The sequence below is a fragment of the Oncorhynchus gorbuscha genome, unplaced genomic scaffold, assembly GCF_021184085.1.
Source record: "Oncorhynchus gorbuscha isolate QuinsamMale2020 ecotype Even-year unplaced genomic scaffold, OgorEven_v1.0 Un_scaffold_768, whole genome shotgun sequence".
Classification (NCBI taxonomy): domain Eukaryota; kingdom Metazoa; phylum Chordata; class Actinopteri; order Salmoniformes; family Salmonidae; genus Oncorhynchus; species Oncorhynchus gorbuscha.
The window spans coordinates 181,976-207,458 of record NW_025745561.1 but is presented as its reverse complement, the minus strand read 5'-3'; the positions used below and the strand labels follow the sequence as shown (position 1 = coordinate 207,458).

General features: G+C 41.4%; 1 pseudogene; it reads right to left on the bottom strand.

The window, feature by feature from the left end:
- The window catches only part of LOC124019207, a 29,609-nt pseudogene extending 14,193 nt beyond the window's left edge, over positions 1 to 15,416 (bottom strand).
- Between the last annotated feature and the right edge of the window lie 10,067 nt (positions 15,417 to 25,483).

Below are 25,483 nucleotides of genomic sequence, written 5' to 3'. Positions count from 1 at the left end.
AAATGTGCAGGAAGCTAATTGGTTTCAATTCATCTGCAAGCAAAGCTGTTTTGTAAATAATCAATTATGTATTATAGATGTTGATTAAACATCTGCTTTTGTTTTTTTAATAAAGAGAAAATAAAAGACAATATAAAAAATAAAGTATACAAAACATGGAGTTTTGAAGGATTACAACAGTGAAAGAGAAGGTTGCAGCAAATGTTTGTTTTTTTGAAGCACTATCGAAGCTAATAAACATGAGCTACATTATTTTAGTCACGCGAAAGAGACTATTAGGAAGGTTAACAAGAAAGCTGCAACATCGATAGATATGAGAAAAAGATGACCTGGGTAAAAAAGTCAATAATTGGGTTGTGATTTCCATTATAGGCTGTGCAATTCAGGGGGGGGGGTTGTACTGTATTTTCATGCCAGACTTACCATGGCTGGGAGATTGCCTGCGTTGAATCCAGGGTTGGACAGACTATCAAGACCAAAGGCGGGGAAACCAGCACCACCACCCCAACTATCTGTAACAGATGACATAGATGGGCATGCCACTAAACTGTTTATGGCAAATCACTATGTACTATTACTACTGTTTTATAAAAGTTTGGACTGTTTTGCTTTGATGTTGTGGTTGTATATGATTGTAGTCAACCAATCAAGTAATTGATTAATCAATCAATCAATAAATCCTTCAATCAGGGGATACCAGAAACCAGAGGATAATTGTTATATTTTAAATAGAAATAGAATGTGCTTAAACTTCATACTAGAGAAGTTTTAACAAATATCTGGTATTGCTGCTAGGGCAGAGAGGTAAAGAAATGGGTCCGTATTAAATTGGCTTTGGAATGAAACACCAGGACTAGCAATAAACACACTTGCCAATTCTAGTTGGTCTGTGAGTGTTGTCTCTCAGCACAGCGAAGGTTGTTTAGAGAATAAAACATATAAAACATGCTGCATGTGCATATATTAGGCATATAATGATCTGTTGTCCTGAGGCCTTACCTGCTGGGGGTATGGCTGGGTACCCTCCAGCTCCAGGCTGTGGTGGATAGCCACCAGCCTGAGGGGGGTAACCACCAGCCTGTGGGGGGTAACCACCTGCCTGGGGTGGGTAACCTCCTGCCTGGGGTGGATAGCCTCCGGCTTGGGGTGGGGAGGCGCCTGGCTGAGGGGGATTGGGGTGGGTAGCCTCCAGCTTGGGGTGGGTAGGTGCCCGGCTGAGGGGGATAGCCACCAGCTTGGGGTGGGTATCCTGGATAACTCATGGTTTATGGTCTGAAATAAGGAAAAATATCTAAATGTAAGGCCTATTTTTTATGTGTAAATGCATTCTGTTTGGAGTTTTTCTGTTCCGGGTTAGGTTATGATGACAGGAAAATGCAGTGGGCCACTCCCCTCTCCATGAAGTTTAGCTGGGGAGAAGAAACATGGCTATATTCCTCAGGAAGACCCATTAAGCAGGAATGAATCGTGATTTCCTTGGCTGATGGTTTAATTTTTTTAACATGATCAATTTATGGGTAACTGTGTATAAATGGAACAACTACATACATTAAATTTAGTATTTTCCTGAAGTTTACAAAAAATAAACACAGAAATAATATTTTTGGGACACATTAATACATACCCCTTAACTTATTCCACATTTTGTTGTGTAACAGCCAGAATTCAAAATATATATTTTTCTCACCCATCTACAGACAATACCCTATAATGACAAAGTGAAAACACTTTTGACATTTCTGCACATTTATTGAAAAGGAAATACAGAAATCTCTCATTTACATACGTATTCACACCCCTGAGTCAATACATGTTAGCATCTACAAATAGGTGCCTTTCTTTGAGAGGCATTGAAAACCCTCCCTCATCTTTGTGGTTAAATCTGTGTTTGAAATTCACTGCTCGACTGAGGGACCTCACAGATAATTTTAAGGGGGGGGTCTGGGGGATTTCCCCCAGAATATTTTAGATACATTTTTCCTACAATTCCACACTGTTTAACAGTGGGAATCCATATTCATGAAGAGAACATTTTTTTTAAAGGTTTTGCCACAATAAATTACACTATATATACACAGGGTATGTGGACACACATTCAAATGAGTGGGTTTGGCTATTTCAGTCACACCCGTTGCTGACAGGTGTTTAAAATCGAGCACACAGCCATGCAATCTCCATAGACAAACAGTGGCAGTAAAATGACCTTACTGAAGAGCTCAGTGACCTTCCACCTTTCCAACAAGTCAGTTCGTAAAATGTGTGCCCTGCTAGACCTGCCCTAGTCAACTGTAAGTGCTGTTATCATTAAGTGGAAACGTCTAGGAGCAACAACAGCTCAGCTGCAAAGTGGTAGGCCACATAAACTTGGTTGTTGAAGTGTTGGTTATACATTGATTGCATCTGAGCTCCTAGAGTGTGCGGCTCTCCTTTTCTTTTTCAAGTGTTTTACTCCGCTAGCCAGCACCTCGCCTAAACTGGTGTGCATTTCTTTCGTCTCCAGGCCACACAAGCTCACAGAACGGGACAGTCGAGTGCTGAAGCATCTGTCCTCAGTTGCAACACTCACTACAGAGTTCCAAACAGACTCTGGAAACAACATCAGCACAAGAACTGTTCATCGGGAGCTTCATAAAATGGGTTGCCATGGCCGAGCAGCCGCACACAAGCCTAAAATCACCATGCACAATGTCAAGAGTCAGCTGGAGGGGTGTAAAGCTCGCTGCCATTGGACTCTGGAGCAGTGGAAACACATTCTCTGGAGTGATGAATCACGCTTTACCATCTGGCAGTCTGACAGACGAATCTGGGTTTGGCGGATGCCAGTAGAACTTCTTTTTGGCAAAGAAGAAATGCTCAATAACAGACATGTAAACAAATTTGTGCACAAAATTTGAGAGACATTTCTGAGATCTTTTATTTCAGCTCATAAAACATGGGACCAACACTTTACATGTTGCCTTTTGATTTTTGTTCAGTGTATATTGCCAAGTTATCATTAGCCTACTCATTGTGTAACTATTATTACTTGTATTATTACCTATAATTTCTCTATTTCTTTCGTCCCTGCATTGTTGGGAACGGCCGAAAGTAAGCATTTCACTGTTAGTCCACACCTGTTGTTTACAAAGCATAAGCAGGAATACAATTTGATTTGTAACCGTGATTCGGCCATGGTGCACTGCTGAGTTCGCATATGGGGCTCAGCCAGGACCATTACCTTTGTAACTGCATAAAAACATTTTAGGAATGTGATTTAACCGATTGAAGTTGGAAAATAGATGGCCAAAAAATGCCACATGGTGTTAAATGCCTGTAAACCGCGTGTGGAGGAAAATGACACTTTTATACTTTTTAAATATACCACAACGTTGTTGAAATTTTTGATTGGCTAGAAGGGCATTCAATAATGGACATTAAAACCAGATAACGGGACAGTTGGAAAAGTTATAGGGACACCTTGCAATCATGACGCAATATGCGCCTACACATACATGCAGACCTTACTTGCTACAACGTTATAGAAAGCTAAACCAACAACCACACAAGCTGAAATGATATACATTGTAAACGCTGGTCCAACGAGGAAGAAAAACGTATTGATTTGTTTTTGAAGAGGCCATCGATTGATAACCTAACGTGGTGAGTGATGAACATGAATGTCTCTGGTCCAACAAGTGGCTCTGTGCTGTCAAATCCTTTCACGTGTTTCTAGTTTGACCAGCTGTTTTCCGGAACGGGCGTCCTCCATTATTTCCAAGGCAATTTACAGAACGTCGGCGTTTATGCCTTACATTTCATATTGCTTCTAGCCTAGCATTTGATTTCCAACAGTGATGGTCTGTATAAACCTTGCTCCCTGCCTGTCTGACCTCGGAAACAATGTTTCACTTTTGAAATTCGATCTCGCCCCAGTAACTTCACAGAGCATGCTGTGTCCGCACGAGAAACTTTTCTGATTCAGGTGAAATCATGCAACACTTATCATATATTAAATTAAATGTAAATAAAAACGGACAAAAACTGAGCGTTTACTGCCTTTCCAGCTGTAGAGTTTGTAACTTTAGTTGGATAAGTGAGAAGACGTTAGCCAGTCTGCTGCATAGCAACCAATGTTTTTGCACAGATTAAAGTATTTTTTTTTTTTGTCCACAGGTGGAAGGATGAAATAGTATAGATTTGCAGCCAACATTGCATAACAATTTGCATAACGCATTACAGGCGTCACAAGCATTGCTATGTAAATTAAGTGACAGTGGAGCTTTTGTGATTGGACAGTAAGCATTCTGGCGATTGACAGATAGCAGGACGCACGACAGGCATTACAAGCATAGCTATGTAAATTAAGTGACTTTGGCATTCTAGGCATCGTTCTTGAACCTGATTCAAACTGGTCATTTTGGCACAGTGTTTCAGAGGCTATAAATCGGTGCTAACCCTGCTCCGGAGCTGGGCCAGCTAACCCTGGGTTGGTGCTAGCCCACTTTAGAATGTGCAAGTGTGAACACTCTTTTAAAACAGACTAGCTCAAAACATTGCTAATAATTGAAAATGACAAATTACCCAATGAATCAAGATTATTTTCTGGTTAAAAATGTGGAATGCCAGAACATACATTTGCACCCCTATTTTGAAAGTGGGGTGTTTGCTGCATTGCTCAGACACCTACAGTGGCAAGGAAAAGTATGAGAACCCTTTGGACTTATCTGGATTTCTGCATAAATTGGTCATAGATGAAGAACGCATCTAATTTTAAGTCACAACAACTGACAAACACAGTATGCGTAAACTAACACACAAATTATATTGAATACATAATTTAAACATTCACAGTGTAGGTTGGAAAAAGTATGAACCCCAAGGCTAATGACTTCTCCAAAAGATAATTGGAGTCAGGAGTCAGCTAACCTGGAGTACAGTCATTGAGATGAGATTGGAGATGTTGGTTAGAGCTGCCTTGCCCTATTAAAAAATAACTCATAAAATGTGAGTTTGCTATTCACAAGAAGCATTGCCTGATGTGAATTATGCCACGAACTAAATATATCTCAGATGACCCAAGATTAAGAATTGTTGACTTGCATAAAGCTGGAAAGGGTTACAAAAGTATCTCTAAAAGCCTTGATGATCATCAGTCCACTGTAAGACAAATGGTCTATAAATGGAGAATGTTCAGCACTGTTGCTACTCTCCCTAGGAGTGGCCGTCCTGCAAAGATGACTGCAAGAGCACAGCACAGAATGCTCAATGAGGTTAATGTAACGACTTTCATTAGAAGAAGGTGAAGACCAAGGGGCAGCGTGGTACATGTTCATATTATTTATTCTGACTGAGAACTGAATACAAAAACAATAGCCGAAACAGTTCTGACAGGTGCAACAAACACTAAACAGAAAATAACCACCCACAACTAACAGTGGGAAAACAGGCTACCTAAGTATGGTTCTCAATCAGAGACAACGAAAGACAGCTGTCCCTGATTGAGAACCATACCCGGCCAAAACATAGAAATATAAAACCTAGACATACAAACATAAATGCCCACCCACATCACACCCTGACCAAACAAAAAATAGAAACATACAAAGCAATCTACGGTCAGGTCGTGAGAGTACACCCCCCCCCCCCCCCCACCCCCAAAGGTGCGGACTCTGGCCGCAAAACCTGAAACTATAGGGGAGGGTCTGGGTGGGTATTACTCCGCGGTGACAGTTCTGGTGAGGGATGTGGACCCCGCTCCACTTCTGGCCTGGCCCACTTTAGTAATGCCTCTGGACCGGGAACCCTCATCGCCGACCCTGGACTTGAGGACGCCACTGGACTGATGGTCGAGTTTGGAGTAAGTGGCGCCTCTGGTCTGACGGGCCGCTCTGGCAGCTCCGGACTGACGGGCGGCTCTGGAAGCTCCGGACTGACGGGCGGCTCTGGAAGCTCCGGACTGACGGGCGGCTCTGGCAGCTCCGGACTGGAGGGAGAGCCCGGAGGGAATAGACGGAGAGACAGCCTGGTGCGTGGGGCTGCCACAAGGCCCTCCAGGCTGGGGAGACCTACAGGAGGCCTGGTGCGTGGAGGAGGCACCAGATGGACCGGGCTGTGGGGGAGCACTGGAGCGCAGCCTTGGCACCACTCCTCCAGGCTGGATGACCACTTTAGCCCGGCCCCTCCAGAGTGCAGGCACAGGTCGAACCGGGCTGTGGGGGAGCACTGGAGATCTGGTGCATACCACTCGCACCTCTCCCTTAGGCTCAATTCCCACATTCGCCCAGCACGGGCGGAACACAGGCATAGGGCGACCTGCACCCTCCCAACGCCCCGGAGACACAGTACGCAGAGCCGGCGCAGGATACCCTGGACCGAAACGGCGCACCGGAGGCCAAACGCGCTGAGCTGGCACAATCCGACCTGGCTGGATGCCCACTCTCGCATGACACTTGCGGAGGGCTGGCATATAGCCCTCTGGGCTATGAGTGCGCACTGACGACACCGTGCTCTTCATCGCATAACACGGTGTCTGACCAGTGCCACGCTGCTACCGGTAAGCACGGGGAGTTGGATCAGGTCCCTCGCCTGACTCTGCCAATCTCCCCGTGTGCCCCCCCCAAAAAATGTTGGGGCTGCCTCTCGTGCCTGTTGCGCTGCCGTGCTAACTCCTCGTAGTGTTGCCGCTCAGCCTTAGCTGCCTCCAGTTCCTCCTGCGGACGGCGTTACTCCCCAGCCTGTGCCCAGGGTCCCTTGCCTTCCAGTATCTCCTCCAATGTCCATTTCTTCAGATAGCACTGCTCCTCCTTACCACGCTGCTTGGTCCTTTGGAGGTGGGTGGTTCTGTAACGACTTTCATTAGAAGAAGGTGAAGACCAAGGTGCAGCGTGGTACGTGTTCACATTATTTATTCTGACTGAACACTGAATACAAAATAACAAAACGAATAGCCGAAACAGTTCTGACAGGTGCAACAAACATTAAACAGAAAATAACCGCCCACAACTAACAGTGGGAAAACAGGCTACTTAAGTATGGTTCTCAATCAGAGACAACGAAAGACAGCTGTCCCTGATTGAGAACCATACCCGGCCAAAACATAGAAATACAAAACCTAGACATACAAACATAGAATGCCCACCCACATCACACCCTGACCAAACAAAAAATAGAAACATACAAAGCAATCTACGGACAGTTAAGAATAATCCTAGTGTCAGCTAAAGACTTACAGGAATCCATGGAACATGCTAACATCTCTGTTGACGAGTCTATGATATGTAAAACACGAAAGAAGCCACTGCTGTCCAAAAAAAAACATTGCTGCACTTCTGAAGTTCGCAAAATAACATCTAGATGTTCCACAGTGCTACTGGCAAAATATTCTGTGGACAGATGAAACTAAAGTTGAGTTGTTTGGAAGGAACACACAACACAATGTGTGGAGAAAAAAAGGCACAGCACACCAACATCAAAGTTTCATCCCAACTGTAAAGTATGGTGAAAGGGGCATCATGGTTTGGGGCGGCTTTGCTGCCTCAGGGCCTGGACAGCTTGCTATCATCAACAGAAAAATGAATTCCAAAGTTTATCAAGACATTTTGCAGGAGAATGTTATCCTATGTGTCCACCAATTGAAGATCAACAGAAGTTGGGTGATGCAACAGGACAATGACCCAAAACACAGAAGTAAATGAACAACAGAATGGCTTCAATAGAAGAAAATACGCCTTCTGGAGTGGCCCAATCAGAGTCCTGACCTCAACCCGATTGAGATGCTGTGGCATGACCTCAAGATAGTGGTTCACAACAGACATCACAAGAATATTGCCGAACTGAAACAGTTTTGTGGATGGTCCAAAATTCCTCCTGACTGTTGTGCAGATCTGCAACTACAAAAAACGTTTGCTTGAGGTTATTGCTGACAAAGTAGGGTCAATCATTAAAACCAAGGGTTCACATACTTGTTCCACTCTGCAATGTGATTGTTTACACGGTGTGTTCAATAAAGACATGAAAACATATGAATGTTTGTGTGTTATTAGTTTAAGCAGACTGTGTTTGTCTATTGTTAGATGAAGATCAGATCAAATTGTATGACCAGGTATGTCCAGGTAATTCTAAAGGGTTCACATACTTTTTCTTGCCACTGTATGGTTCCATGGAAGTATTCCTTCTCATCATTTGCATTTCAGTGGCACTAAAAAGAATGACAGACTGTTTTTTGTATTTGAATAGGAACACAGTTCTAGGTCAAGGGCCTGCTCCGGAGGATGTAAAGTCAGTCAACTGACATTTACTCCTGAGGTGCTGACCTGTTGCACCCTCGACAACCACTGTGATTATTATTATTAGACTCTGCTGGTCATCTATGAACATTTGAACATCTTGGCCATGTTCTGTTATAATCTCCAACCGGCACAGCCAGAAGAGGACTGGCCACCCCTCACAGCCTGGTTCCTTTCTAGATTTCTTCCTAGGTTCTGGACTTTCTATGGAGTTTTTCCTAGCCATCGTGCTTCTACACCTGCATTGCTTGCCGTTTGGGGTTTTAGGCTGGGTTTCTGTACAGCACTTTGAGATATCAGCTGATGTACGAAGGGCTTTATAAATACGTTTGATTTGATTTAAAGTTATAGAATGTTCAGATTGTCATATCTGTTCTACATCATACATTTATGTCTGTCAGATAGAATAGGGAATCATGTCATTTACATTACATTACATTTAAGTCATTTAGCAGACGCTCTTATCCAGAGCGACTTACAAATTGGTGCATTCACCTTATGACATCCAGTGGAACAACCACTTTACAATAGTGCATCTAAATATTTTAAGGGGGGAGGGGGTGAGAAGGATTACTTTATCCTATCCTAGGTATTCCTTAAAGAGGTGGGGTTTCAGGTGTCTCCGGAAGGTGGTGATTGACTCCGCTGTCCTGGCGTCGTGAGGGAGTTTGTTCCACCATTGGGGAGCCAGAGCAGCGAACAGTTTTGACTGGGCTGAGCGGGAACTGTACTTCCTCAGTGGTAGGGAGGCGAGCAGGCCAGAGGTGGATGAACGCAGTGCCCTTATTTGGGTGTAGGGCCTGATCAGAGCCTGGAGGTACTGAGGTGCCGTTCCCCTCACAGCTCCGTAGGCAAGCACCATGGTCTTGTAGCGGATGCGAGCTTCAACTGGAAGCCAGTGGAGAGAGCGGAGGAGCGGGGTGACGTGAGAGAACTTGGGAAGGTTGAACACTAGACGGGCTGCGGCGTTCTGGATGAGTTGTAGGGGTTTAATGGCACAGGCAGGGAGCCCAGCCAACAGCGAGTTGCAGTAATCCAGACGGGAGATGACAAGTGCCTGGATTAGGACCTGCGCCGCTTCCTGTGTGAGGCAGGGTCGTACTCTGCGGATGTTGTAGAGCATGAACCTACAGGAACGGGCCACCGCCTTGTCAGCTCTTCATTCTATTTCATGTCACTGACTAGACCCAAGGTGTGCCAACATAAAAAGCACATTCAGTACAAAGTTCAGCAGGGGTGTCAAACTAATTTTATAGTATAATATTTATGGATTTAAGGACTACATAACTGTTATTACACCGTCACCCATTTAATCTACTTCTTAGAAAAAAAGTGCTATCTATAACAAAAAGGGTACTTTGGCTGTTCCCATAGGAGAACCTTTTAATTAACCCCTTTTGGGTTCCATGTAGAACCGTTTCCACAGAGGGTTCTACATGAAACCCAAAAGAGTTCAACTTGGACCCAAAAAGTGTTCTATCAGGAACAAAAATGGTTCTCCTATGTGGACAATCACAGAACCATTTTTTCTAGGAGTGTACCGTACGGACACAAGTCTAAGACAACAGCCTAAAATGAAACTAAGCGAGAAAGCCAAAGTCCAAACACCAGAGGCTAAAGCAATCAACCATGCTTCTCATTTATCTAACCTATCTACAACTAATACTAATTTCAACACAAATGTATTTCTCTTTCCCTTATCAGTGGCCTGAGGCCTATAGATTTCAAGTAAACAAGCAACAGTGTAATACAGGAGTGAAATTGTGACACAAAGACATCAACAAAAGAAACCAAAGCATTTGACCAGAACACAAGTTCAGCATACTCACCAAAGCCCATAGGCTATTAACATCCTGTATAATAATCAAACCACAAATCAATGGCAAATACTGCCTAAATTAAGAAACAGGCTACCACCTGGAACACAATCGCTCTGATACATTAGAATGAAACGTGGCACCTTTCTATTGATCAAATGTAAGTAACGTTACACATGTATACAGATCTGTGTACAAATATAAGTAGCCATATGGGATCCATATGTGTAAGGCCCTGTAAAGCACACAAATGTTTGCTGGGCGAATGGGAGTAGGTCTTGTGCTTAAGTGTGTGGGCATATTCCTCATGTTCAATATAGAGGTTGACCGATTAATCGGCATGGCCGATTAATTAGGGCCAATTTCAAGTTTTCATAACAATCGGAAATCTGCCTTTTTGGATGCCGATTACATTGCAATCACAGAGGAGACTGCGTGGCAGGTTGACCATCTGTTATGCAGGTGCAGCATCAAAAGTGACTGCAAGGAGCCAAGGTAAGTTTCTAGCTAGCATTAAACTTATCTTATTTAAAAAAAACGATCGATATAAACATAATCACTAGTTAACTACACATGGTTGATGATATTACTAGGTTAACTAGCTTGTTCTGCGTTGCATATAATCAAAGCGTTGCCTGTTAATTTATCATCAAATCACAGCCTACTTCAAGTTGATGATTTAACAAAAGCGCATTCACAAAAAAAGCACAATCGTTGCAATAAAGTACCTAACCATAAACATCAATACCTTTCTTAAAATCAATTCACAAGGATCTTTTTTTTTAAAACCCGCATATGTAATTAAAATAAAATAATGTTAGCAGGCAATATTAACTAGGGAAATTGTGTCACTTCTCTTGCGTTCAGTGCAAGCAGAGTCAGGGTATATGCAGGAGTTTGGGCTGCCTGGCTCGTTGCGAACTGTAGAAAGGCCATTCATTCCTAACAAAGATCGTCATTAATTTGCCATAATTTTACATAATTATGACATAACATTGAAGGTTGTGCAATGTAACAGTAATAGTTAGACCTAGGGTTTCCACACGTTCTATAAAATATGGAACGGTTCTGTATTTCACTGAAAGAATAAACATTTTTGTTTTCGAAATGATAGTTTCCTGATTTGACCATATTAAAGAACAAAGGCTCGTATTTCTGTGTGTTTACTCTAATTAAGTTTATGATTTGATATTTGATAGGGCAGTCTGACTGAGCGGTGGTAGGCAGCAGGTTCGTAAGCATTCATTCAATGTCACGTTCGTTTGTAGAATTAACGGACCAAGGCGCAGCGTACGTAGAGTTCCACATGTTTATTCAGATGAAACTCACAAAAACAGTAAACAGCAAACGAAACGTGCAGCAAATGCAGTGCTCACAGGTAACTAAGCAAAAACAAGATCCCACAACAAACGGGTGGGAAAAGGCTGCCTAAATGTGATCCCCAATCAGAGACAACGATAGCCTCTGATTGGGAACCATACCCAGCCAACCTAGAAATGAAGAAACTAGAATGCCCACCCTAGTCACACCCCGACCTAACCGAAATAGAGAATAAAGGATCTCTAAGGTCAGGGCGTGACATTCAAACAGCAGCTCTTAGCAATGCTGAGATGCACAGCGCTGTTTATGACTTCAAGCCTATCAACTCCCGAGATTAGGCTGGCAATACTAAAGTACCTATAAGAACATCCAATAGTCAAAGGTATATGAAATACAAATGGTATAGAGATAAATAGTCCAATAATTCCTAAAATAACTACAACCTAAAACTTCTTAACTAGGAATATTGAAGACTCATGTTAAAAGGAACCAGCTTTCATGTTCTGAGAAAGGAACTTAAACGTTTTACATGTCACATATTGCACTTTTACTTTCTTCTCCAACACTGTTTTTGCATTATTTACATTTACATTTAAGTCATTTAGCAGACGCTCTGTTTCACTATTTATTTAAGACTAAATTGATTTAATTTATGTATTATATTAAAATAAAAGTGTTAATTCAGTATTGTTGTAATTGTCCTTTATTACAAATATATATATAAATTGGCAAAATAATCTCTATTGGCTTTTTTAGGTCCTCCAATAAATCGGTTTCGGTATCTGCGTTGAAAAATCATAATCGACCTCTAGTTCAATACAGTACAAATGATGGGTGTTACTGTTGACAGTTGAGGCCTTGAACTGGTACAAAAATAGATTGTTTGAAAATAACCGATGAGACATTACTGTGCAGCCGTATTCATCGACCTGGCTAAGGATTTCGACTCCGTCAATCACAACATTATTTCTTATTGGCAGACTCAACAGCCTTGGTTTCTTAAATGATTGCCTCGCCTGGTTCACCAACTACTTCTAGAGTTCAGTGTGTCAAATCGGAGGGCCTGTTGTCCGGACCTCTGGCAGTCTCTATGGGGGTGCCACAGGGTTCAATCCTCAGGCCGACTCTCTTCTCTGTATACATCACTGATGTCGCTCTTGCTGCTGGTGATTCTTTGATCTACCTCTACGCAGACGACACCATTTTGCATACCTCTGGCCCTTCTTTGGACACTGTTTTTATTTATTTACTTTTCTGCTCTTTTGCACACCAATATCTCTACCTGTACATGACCATCTGATCATTTATCACTCCAGTGTTAATCTGCAAAATTGTAATTATTCACCTACCTCCTCATGCCTTTTGCACACAATGTATATAGACTCCCCTTTTTTTCTACTGTGTTATTGACTTGTTAATTGTTTACTCCATGTGTAACTGTGTTGTCTGTTCACACTGCTATGCTTTATCTTGGCCAGGTCGCAGTTGCAAATGAGAACTTGTTCTCAACTAGCCTACCTGGTTAAATAAATGTGAAATAAAAAAATGTTTAAAAAAAAGTGTTAACATACCTCCAAACGAGCTTCAATGCCATACAACTCTCATTCCTTGGCCTCCAACTGCTCTTAAATGCAAATAAATCTAAATGCATGCTCTTCAACCGATCGCTGCCCACACCTGCCCAGCATCACTACTCTGGATGATTCTGACTTCTGAGCCAGTCAAGGGTGCACCTCAGCCACGCTCAAGGTACTAAATGATATCATAACCGCCATCGATAAAAGACAGTACTGTGCAGCCATCTTCATCTACCTGACCAAGGCTTTCGACTCTGTCAATCACCACATTCTTATCGACAGACTCTGGCCCTTCTTTGGACACTGTGTTAACAAACCTCCAAACGAGCTTCAATGCCATACAACACTCCTTCCGTGGCCTCCAACTGCTCTTGGTACTAGGGGGCAGTATTTTCATTTTTGGAAAAATAACGTTCCCAAATTAAACGGGATATTTTGTCAGGACAAGATGCTAGAATATGCATATAATTGACAGCTTAGGATAGAAAACATGCTAAAGTTTCCAAAACTGTAAAAATATTGTCTGTGAGTATAACAGAACTGATATTGCAGGCGAAAGCCTGAGAAAAATTTGATCCGGAAGTGACTCATCTTTTAAAAGCCCTGCGTTCCGATGCGTCCTTATTGAGCTGTGAATGTCCTATCAACCAGATTACGCTTTATGCTTTACAGCATTATGACGTAGTTTTACACATTTATGTTGAAGAATACCCGTAGGTGGCTTCATTGCGCAAGTGGTCACCTGATGCTCCCACAGAAATTCTCGTGTAAAATACAGAGGTAGCCATTATTCCAATCGCTTCTACTGAGAAACCAATTGTCCCGTTTGATATATTATCGAATAGATATTTGAAAAACACATTGGGGATTGATTATAAACAACGTTTGCCATGTTTCTGTCGATATTATGGAGCTAATTTGGAATATTTTTCGGCGTTGTCGTGACCGCAATGTCCTGATTATTTTTCTCAGCCAAACGTGAAGAAAAGGCGGAGCTATTTCGCTTACAAAAATAATATTTTGGGAAAAAATGAACTTTGGCTATCTACCTGGGAGTCTCGTGAGTGAAAACATCCGAAGTTCATCAAAGGTAAACGATTTAATTTGATTGCTTTTCTGATTTTCGTGACAAGGTTGCCTGCTGCTAGCAAGGCAACTTATTTCCCTCACCAACTTTGAACATCAATTATCTGAGCAGCTAACCGATCGCTGCAGCTGTACATAGTTCATCTGTAAATAGCCCACCCAATCTACCTCATCCCCATACTGTTTTTATTTTATTTACTTTTCTGCTCTTTTGCACACCAGTATCTCTACTTGCACATCATCATCTGCTCATGTATCACTCCAGTGTTAATCTGCTACATTGTAACTATTCACTCCTATGGCCTATTTATTGCCTACTTCCTCATGCCTTTTGCACACTCTGTATATAGACTTTATTTTTTCTACTGTGTCATTGATTTGTTTATTGTATTATTGGCTTGTTTATGGTATACTCCATGTGTAACTCTGTGTTGGTGTCTGTGTCAGGTCGCAGTTGCAAATGAGAACTTGTCCTCAACTAGCCTACCTGGTTAAATAAAGGTGAAATAAAAACTAAAAATACATTTTTAAAAAGCACCCCGCTAACTAGCTAGCCATTTCACACCGGTTACATTCGCCCCCTTTTTGACCCCCTCCCTTGGCCGCAACAACCAGTGATCCGGGTCAACAGCATCAATGTACCATTATAGCTCCCGTTATTCTCCTCGCCACTACCTGGGCAATGGGTAACTGTTGTCTACGTGTGCAGAGGGACCCTGGTTGGGGTGAGGAGAGGGACGAAAGCAAAATATCGAAACCATGCAAAACTTACACCACTAAACTTTTGGTCGACTTTTTAGGCGGAAGGTAGCCAGGGAAACTTTATATTTTACACTTTAAGTTGTACTTTTGCTACATTGTCAAGCTTCCGCATCGGGAAGCTAATAGGAAGAAAAGCAAATTTACCGAAGCCGCCTGTCGTTGTCAGGCAAATTACTCAAACATAAATTTCAAGTAGTTCTATAACTAACCATAGGCCTAGCCTACTTGATCATGTTCTCATTGCAATGAGACATTTTGTTATATTGTGTATTGCCTTCGCACACGAAGGCTCGCTAGTAGAGAAATGAATGTATCCAAGCAATGTTTCAAAAACCCGAAAAATGTATTATGCACTATCGCGACTGGGAACGATTGATATATTATAGCTAGTTAAGCTTCGATTTACGCAAAAATGCATTTAGTTTGTCACTTACTTTTGGTTTGCTAGACGTCTCTCCCTGCCCGCGCTGGTCTATTTTTCAAGCTCAGCCTCTGTATGTATATAACGAAGGTGGGTGGGACTCCTCATACTTTCCAACTCAGTCTCTCACTAATTACTTCACAGTGGTGCACTATTGAATGTACAAACGTATGACAGTGACGTGTTAGGTGAATCATCGAGATAGGGAAAAATGACAAATGCTGACACATTTGCTCAGTCACATGCATATGTTGCAATGAGAGGCCACCAGAGAAGAGACACCGCCTCAGCAGGATGGTTGACAGACATGTCGAGTAGTTTTGATCTCGCGTGTTTGTCTTCAGTTTATGCTAGATATTTGACTACGATAGCTTCTTGTCAGGGTCTGAAATTAATCTCTTTAATTTCTCCCAGACACTTTTTTAAAAATCTGCCAGTTATGAAATCTATGTTAAACGCTTTATAATTGTAAACTCTGAGTCAGTGGTAGGCTATTTGACATTACAAATATGGTACATATTGCGTAACCTTAATCCATGATTATTCTTAAAGTATAATAATATTAATAGGTTATTTTATCTGCCATGGTGGCAAGTGACCTGAAATGTTTGCCTGCCACATCCAAAATTTACCCTGTATTTGGCAAGTGTTAATTTCATTCTCTGTTCTAGCTAATAGATATAATATTTATTTAGAAAATATTAAACCTAGTCTATGTATCCCACTGGGTTTAGAGTGCTTATTTGCAGTAGAGAACAGTCTGATAAACACTTTAAGGCACAGGGAGTTTAAAATGTTTCTAAAAGTATCTCAAATGAGTGTATTTGCTTTTCCAGATCCTTAACAAATAATCTCATGAACTAATCATCTATATTCATATGCATTTTCAACTAATCACCTGCAGGTGAGTCTGGTGTGGTGGAGGTTTCTGAGGAGCCAGGTCCTATTTCAAAGACCTTCCATGATGCCCAAACACAGCAGTCAGACCCAGCAATGGAGGACCACACCTACACCAAAGGACCCATCATTACATGTGGCATGACGACTGCACCAGCCCGAGAGGTCACTGTCTGTTGCAGATGTTACATTGAAAGAGGATGCAGACTGTCTGCTGAACACAAGGATTCTACTACTAGAATTCAACACTTGTGTCTTGCTTAAAGGTTTTTGCCCCCACATCATCAACGATGCCAGTTGTAGACCAAATTCTATTGACACTAATGAAACTTAAACAGAACTTTGTTGTAGCTGATTTAGCAAGACTCTTCAAAAGGTCACCCGGTCAGTTCTGTAAAACATCGAAATTCTGGATAGATGTCATTGCTGAGCACACAAAGGATCTCATTCCATGGCTGCCTTGTGAGACAAAGGCTACTATGCCACAGGTTTTTCAGGATAATTTATCATTACACTGTGTTTTATCATTACACTGTGTTTGTGTAGGTATATCTCTTAATAAATGTATTATCTAATATTAGTATCTTAAGTATTATTTAATATATATTTATTAAAACAGTACTTCTTGAAGTAAGTCCACACTCAAACTAATTCAATTGTGTATGCCCAGCATATTCAATCTACTGCTCACCTCCATTTACTTAATGAGACCAGGTACTTTGGGCAGAGATGTATCTTCTTTTCAACAAAATCATCAGCCAACCTAGGTAGCATCTGTAAAAAGTAGAACTTATGCAGCTGTTGCACATGTGCAACTGTGTAGTCTATCAAATGGAATGTCCACTTCTATGTGCTTGCTTGGTGTTCAGACAACCAGCTTGCAGCTCTGTAGGCCCAGGCACTTCATGGTCACTTGTGTCTGAAAGAAGGAATAAGAAAGCACATTGCCACACAATTCTGATTAGTATGAGTTTCAATACAATGTTCAATAGTTGTAATAATACAGCTAATTATCTATTTTCTTAAAAATATTTACCCACCTGAAGGTAGTATCCATTTTTTCCATTGGGACAAATTAGGTACTATCCATCATCCAAGCTTTTGATGTCACCATTTGGTTGACTCAGAAATTCTGTAAGAGATGTGGAACTCTTAAAGGGGCACTTGATCTCAAGGAGCTGTGTTGCATCAAGGATCCTATCTGGGCTGGCTACCAACCAAGGATGGTCAGGGTGCACCACCAGGCCTCTGTTCTCCACAACATGCCCTCTGCTCTCCAGGAGTGTGATGACATGACCTAATTTTCCTTGCCATGCTTTGTTACTGTATTGCCAGTAAAGGTTGGGTACAAATGCTCATATTCACATTTTTTGGGATCTGCGGTGTTTAGTTTGGGGTTCTCGTTTTGCTGTGCTGGCTGTTAGACGCAGCTTCCAAGCATCATGCCATAGCTGTGAAGCACTTTGGATCTTGGTTTCCTCCATCAATGTAGCTGCTTGTATGGGGGATAATTTGATGTAGGCCTCATAAAACATTGTGCACTTCCTTCAGGTTAGTGTTGTGCTGTGCTCAGTGTGACAGTGTGTTCGTGTAGGCTGAATCATGTTGGCGTGGGCCTGCTTTGCTGCTGTTTTCTACATCTGCAACTTAGTTGAAGAAGACCATTTGACCCAAACCTCTCTGAGTACCCGTTGTTCTGCACTTTCATGTCATTTTTGGTCGTTACTTTCCTGACCTTCCACAGAATTGCTGCAGCATGACTACAAGAGCGCCCTGGCCCTGCAATACATGAGCAACCCACTCTCTGTACGACACCTGTCATTGATGCGAGTACCCACGCCTTGTGATGAGATGCGCACAGGCTCTGACTCGGCTCTATGTCTGCTTTTAGGTAGACACGGTCGTCTCCAGCATCCTTCAATAACACCCGTCCGACTTTGTTACTGTGTAGATATTAGTACGCCTCCAAACTGTTTAAGTTGCTCATCGCCTTACCATCGCAAGCTACGGATTCAACAAAGTAAGTAAATATGCTACCGTACGTGATACGAGGTCACTTCTTCACGACACCTTCCCAACCAACTATCAATTATGGAGGGTAAAGGTAGGCTAATATTACCCTTCTTGATCTCCGTCATTATTTGTTTGGCAAGCTCTTCATGAATGAATGAAGAAACCATTTGTTTACTTAGAGCCGGAAATAATGCCCATAATTCGCGCAAGGCTTCATGGGATACAGAAACTCGGATAAGCAGATGACCTGCCCGAGTAACATCCCTAGCAACCTATCAGGACACAGGTCAGGGAGAGTTTAAGAGGCAGATTTATGGTACCCTAAGAAACGCAAGCTCTGGTTGTGGGAGATTGGAGTGGAGTGTGCAGCTCAGGGTTGTGAGGTGATTATAACAGTCACTGGCAGGGAATTTGTAACAATAGCATTGTGAATTATTTTGTTTAAGCTACTCTGGAATAGACCTATTTCATTCACAGTGGAATTGAAGATCTACTATAGACTACAGTGTAGCCTACAGGACAATTTAAAGGTAGACTCAGCAAAATGATGTTGCCATGAGCAGCACCACAGATATTGCGATAAGCGAGATGCAAGACTTCCCTCCCACACTGTCACACACAGTATCTGCACATGTGCATGGGTTCGCATAGAGCGTGGTAGGTACGGGTCCAAAACAATGAGAGAATTTAGACTCATGCTTCAACGCTCTTAGTTGTTTTGGAAATTGACCCACTATGCTGTTTCTTTTGAGCCCCTACGTCAGTCATATCGCTGAGTCTACCTTTAATGATGACCAACAATTTATCAAACAGAATTTTGTTACAAAAATAATAGGACCGGTTGTACTATTTAATGGTTTTGATATGATTTATTTAAGAAATTCTGACATAGATAAAGATGTAGTATATTTTATTCAACTGTTAATAATACTAGGTAAATTTCATATTCACAAATGCAAATGGTCTAATTCAAAACCTAACTTTCTTCACTTTATAAATTAATTTAAACAATATGGCACTACTTGAACTAAAATGGAAAACAAAAACGCAATTAAAACTTGTTGTATTATCAATGAATATGATTTGTTTGTTTAGGATTCCTTGAAAGGTAAATAGTTTGTATGTATGCTTGTTTACATGTGACTATTTCTCTTTTGTTTGTTGATATTTGTTAATAAAAAATACATTTAAAAATGACAAACAAAACACAATGAAGAATTTGTTCAGTAAATGTGTAAGTGCAGGTTATTATGCTGATTATTCAGGTTATTCTCAGCTGGTTATTTAGAATAGGCCAGGTCAGCTTTTATTTATTATTTATTATGAAAAGAAAGCTTTGTGTTTATTACAAAAGTATTACATAGGTTTAAAAAAAAAAAGGTTATTTGTCAATGGTTCAGATCAGTGTAGGGTGAAGTTGCCCCAAGATGCTGATCCTGGGTCATTTCCCCCACAAATGGTTACGGTTAGGATTGGGAAGGGGAATCTGATCCTAGATCTTTCTGTACCTAGGAGAAACTTTACCCGCTGTGTTCAGACCACAACCCTGGTTTTGAGATGTTTTGACAAAGTCAAGATAGAAACTCTCTGCCTCAATAAAGACCAGAGATACTGTATCCACAGCAACCTGTTACTCTCTTCCTGCTTCTGTTTTTGTGTGCAAATGCAGTTAGCTTAGGAAGCTGCTGGACCACAAGGCTTCAGGTTAACATTTTTGATAGCCTTGATAAAGATGAGCAAAAAAGACTGTATTCTAAAGCCTTTTTCTGAAATGGTTTAAGATGGGGGCGGCAGAGTAGCCTAGTGGTTAGAGTGTTAGACTAGTAGCCAGAAGGTTGCAAGTTCAAATCCCAGAGCTGACAAGGTAAAAATATGTTGTTCTGCCCCTGAACAGGCAGTTAACCCACTGTTCCTAGGCCGTCATTGAAAATAAGAATTTGTTCTTAACTGACTTGCCTAGTTAAATTAAGGTAAAACACATTGGGAGGGATCTTAGACACCATACAGAATCTTTCCATAAGATGTCCTATGTCTGTGTTTAAGGACTGCCCTATTTGATTCAAACCACAGGTTTTTAATGGGGCTCAAGTCAAGAGACAGATGGCATTGTGAAATGTTGATTTTGTGGTCAATTAAATATTTACTTGTGGATTTTGATGTGTGCTTGGGGTTATTGTCTTGCTGGAAGATCCCATTGCGGCCAAGTTTCAACCTCCTGGAAGAGGCAATCAGGTTTTTAGCAAAAATGTGCTGGTACTGTTAATGATGCCATTGACCTTAATAACTGCCCCAGGACCAGTGGAAGCAAAATAGCCCCTTTAACATCAAAAATCCACCACCATATTTTACAGTAGGTATGGGGTCATTTTCAGTATATGCATCCTTCTTTCGATGCCAAACCCACTGGTGTGCGTGGCCAAAGAGCTCTATTTTTGTGACATCTGACCACAGCATCGGTTCCATTTCAAGTGCCAATGCCGTTCAGCAATGTCCAAGCGTTTACATTAGTTGGATGACATGAAAATAAAGCTCTTTGGCCATGCACACCAGTATGGGGCTATTTTGCTTCCACGAGTCTTGGGGCCCTTGTCAACTACGTCAATAATTTTTTCCCAGTACCAGGATATCAATGTTAACACAATAACTATGCCGGAAAATATTTTATGACTATGATTATTTTTTTTATCTGATAACAAGACGAGATGCCTTGGGGGAAAAAATGATAACTATTACAAATTACTTTTCATTTTAATCAACGAAAATGTGACGAGACGAGAATTCCATGTGAGACTATTAGACATTAAATTAGGCATGAACCTCCTTTTCATCTGTTTTGTTCATGCATGCAGAATATTTCATGCAATCCTCTCATTGGCAGAATTGACATCTTTCAGGCGGTCACTTCAGTCACCCTTCAATCTTTTGAACTGATGCGAAGCCAGGACACTTCACTAACTAACCTCAACTACAATGTTTACTCTCTCACTTACTTTCATGTAGGCTATATTTGCTTTGATCACATCAGAAGGTCTATTTTTCCATGTGCATGGTTATTTATTAATCTGTGCTGCTGCTTGTGCGGTGCAGTCCATAAATGCAAGTTGTGGTTGATTTTCTCCTATGGGAAAAAATTAATGCCATTTGTTGAATATTAGAAGTACAGTAAGCTGAAATTCTCACCTTTTCAAGAAAACCCCTTACCCCACTTGATGTTTATGGGGAGAAAATCAGAGCTATAAATTGTTTAACCTGTAGCCAAGGCTTTAAAGCAAGGGTGGGCAAACGTTTTGGCTCGAGGGCCACATCAGGATTTTGAAATTCAACGGAGGGACACATTTTTTGGGGGACCAATTGTTAATTAAAATCAATTTGCAGGGACCTCCCGAGTGGCGCAGCAGTCTAAGGCGTCACTACAAACCCGGGTTCGATCCCAGGCTGTGTCACAGTTGGCTGTAACTGGGAGACCCATGAGGCGGTGCACAATTGGCCCAGCGCCGTTCGGGTTAGGAGATGGTTTGGTAGGCCGAGATTTCCTTGTCCCATCGTGCTCTAGTGACTCCTGTGGCGGGCCGGGCGCATGCATGCTGACATGGTCGCAGTTGTACAGTGTTTCCTCCGACACATTGGTTCGGCTGGCTTCCGGGTTTAGAGGTTATTGTGTCAAGAAGCAGTGGTTGGGTCATGTTTCGGACGCACAGCTCTCGACCTTCACCTCTACTGAGTCTGTACAGTTGCAGCGATGGGACAAGACTGTAACTGCCAATTGGATACCCACAAAATTTCCCCCCTTGCTTTAAAGTCTATATGGTTAATTATGGTAGCATTGTTTACAATCTGCCACAATATCAATGTTGCCAGCTTAGGGATAGTATGCCAAGTTGGATGAATGTGCACATGATGGAAGTTAAAGGTAGAGTAAATATTCACTATCTAATAGGATCAAAATTAACTGTGACTAAAATGTCTGTGAATAACAGTTGACTAAAATTGAATATTTTGTTAGTTAGTCGACTGACAACTAAAACTAACAAAATATTAAATTACTAAAAAAGGTATTTTATGACTAAAACTAAAACAAAAAAAAGCTGCCAAAATTAACACAGCAGGATATTTTTTACATTTTTGCCTCTGCAAGTAGGCCGAAAATTGGCCGCAAGTGGATATTCCTACAATACAATCAAAACCCACAAAGAAATGGTTAATTGACGACTAAATATTTTTTTTGCAATGGCCAGCTCAGTCTTTGTACTTGAACCCCATTTAAAACCTGCGGATTGAATTGAAGAGGGCAGTCCACAAGCGCAGACAAAAGATATCAAGAATCTGAAAAGATTCAGTATGGAGAAATTGTCAAAGATCCTTCCCAATGTGTTATCTAATCTCATAAAACATTTTAGAGAAAGGCTCAGTGCCGTTATCCTCGCAAAGGGAGGCTGCTCAAGTATCGAAAACAGTGGTGCCAATAATTTTGACCCCTATCTGGTTGAGAATTGTTTTTATTATTTGTTAAATAAAAACATTTCTTTCAAATAATGTAATTTTACATTTTTGGGCAGCATACAATTTGGTCAGTATTTGTTTTAATTTATACTGTCTTTTTTGTTTATCTTTATCAAGGGTGGCAATCATTTTGGTTGTGACTGTACATTATCCACTGAGCTATACATAAAATAAAATTCTGAAAATATACCTATAGGGGACCACATCAGATGGTTTTGATCAGTTCAATTGCTAAATTCCTGTAATTCTACACATTTTGCCATTGGGCAGAGAGGGAAATGTGCAGTTTTATAGCTAAGGGAACGGTCGAAATGTACACAATTATTACCCGGAGGATAATTGGGGAGGGTCATTGATAAGGGAATTTATAGGTTTAAGGTAATGATTAAATAATTCCACCCTGAATCATAACTATTAGTAATTATTAGTTTATATAGCATGTATAATGAATAATTAACGTAAACGTATGTCCAATAATGTTCGGTAGAGACATGTGAGGGAGAGAAGTATGTGTGTGTGTGTGTGTGTGTGTGTGTGTGTGTGTGTGTGTGTGTGTGTGACTAAGAAGATACTGAGAACAATTAAACTGTATAAGCTGACCTGGCTACAACTCTGAGAAACTTACAATAGGACAGGGAGTCCCTTTCAAGGTTCCTCTAATCTCGGGGGAATGGAACTGCCGTCTTTGTAGTGATAAACAGTGGTGAGAACTATGGGGAAGGATACATCTCACCTACTGTTCGTGTGTATGTATGTGCGTAGGCTATCTACTGTTTGTGTGTAGGTATTTGTCACGCCCTGACCATAGAGAGCTTTTATTCTCTATGTTGGTTAGGTCGGGGTGTGATTTAAGGATGGGTTATCAAGATAAATTATAGTTCTATGCTGGCCTAGTATGGTTTCCAATCAGAGGCAGCTGTTTATTGTTGGGATCATATTTAGGTAGCCAATTTCCCATTGTGCTTTGTGGGATCTTGTCTATGTATAGTTGCCTGTGAGCATTATAGTAGCTTCATGTTTCGTTTGTTCGTTTTGTTGTTTTGTTCTTTAATGTTTTCTATTCCAAAATAAAGGATGGAAACATACCATGCTGCATCTTGGTCCACTCCTTATAACGATCGTGACAGAAGATCCCAACAAAAAACGTTCCAAGCAGCGTGGACAGGAGGAGAAGAGATCCTAGACTTGGGAGGAGATAATGGCAGGAGACGAAAGCCTTCCATGGAAGCAGACGCAGAAGGATCAACGGTGACTCCGAAGTTAAGAGGAATATTGGGATAGACTGAGCGTGAGATAGTTGAGGGGAGTGATGAAGAGTGGATGTTTTGGTGTCTGGAACAAGACAGTCGCCGTGAGGAGCGTGAAACCAGTCAGGCACCATATTTTGCGGAGATACGCAATGTGTCTCCAGGGCGCATCCACAAGAACTCGGTGTGCCAGCTCTACGCTCCAGACCTCCAGTGCGCCCCCGGCCCACTATATCCTATTACAAATTACTTTTCATTTTAATCAACGAAAATGTGACGAGACGAGAATTCCATGTGAGACTATTAGACATTAAATTTGGCATGATCCCCCTTTTCATCTGTTTTGTTCACTTTTTTTGTTGTTGTTACTTTGACCCTTTTCTCCCCAATTTTGTGGTATCTAAGTGGTAGTTACAGTCTTGTCTCATTGCTGCAACTCCAGTACAAACTCGGGAGAGGCGAAGGTCGAGAGCTGTACAACCCAGCCAATGTGTCGGGGGGGAAACACTGTACACCTGGTGACTGTGTCAGCGTGCATTGCGCCTGGTACGCCACAGGAGTCGCACGATGAGACAAGAACATCCCTGCCGGTCAAACCCAGCCCTAACCAAGACAACGCTCAATTGTGCGCTGCCCCATGTGTCTCCCAGTCGCGTCAGAGCCTGGACGCAAACCAGTTAGACCACTGTGCCACTCGAGAGGCCCCGTGTTGTGCTGATTTGAACAGGAAGGTGGCACGGCGGTCCTTCATGGGCAAATTTTGTCATAAAACTGTCATCAAAGTCTGGCATTCTATGGATTTATGGTGCTTTCAAGACAACTGGGAACTCAAAAACAAACAAGGTTGAATCATAATGTCCGAGCTCTAGAAAGAGACCCTAGTTCCTGACTTGGAATTCCGAGTTGGATGACGTTCAAAACGTATTTTCCCAGTCAGAGCTGGGATTTCCGAAATCTGAGATTTCCCAGTTCCAAGTTTCCAGTTCTTTTGAAAGCAGAAGAAGTCATGCTGGATTGAAAGCATGGCCAATGTTGAATGTTTCCCCTTTTAATCTTGAAAAAGAGACCCTTAAAACCCAGACTTGGACCACACACGCACTCCACTGAATAGCAGGCTAGTGATTGTTTTGCAATGCTTGCAGTTAGCCACTGATTCCTTCCAAACCATTCATTGTTGAATTTGCGATTTCCAATTTATTGTGTATTGTGTAATGTCCAATGGCTCTATAATTTGTCTTCATATGAGAAAGATTGAAAATGATTTGCCAGTAGATTATCGACTTGATTCATGATGATGATTGCTGACCTGCTTGCTAAGATTTTGAAAGTGTGTATGTTGACATGATCAGTCCAATCAAAGCTAGGTAGATATAACGTGAAGTGACGTCATTGTATCTGTGGCCAATGACCTTGAGCCTTCTTGGATTATTATATATATATATATATATATATATATATATATATATATATATATATATATATATATATATATATATATATATATATATATATATATATATTTACAGTGCACTGCTAGTTATTAATTCTATCTGATGTTGTTTGCATGTTTCGGTAAAAA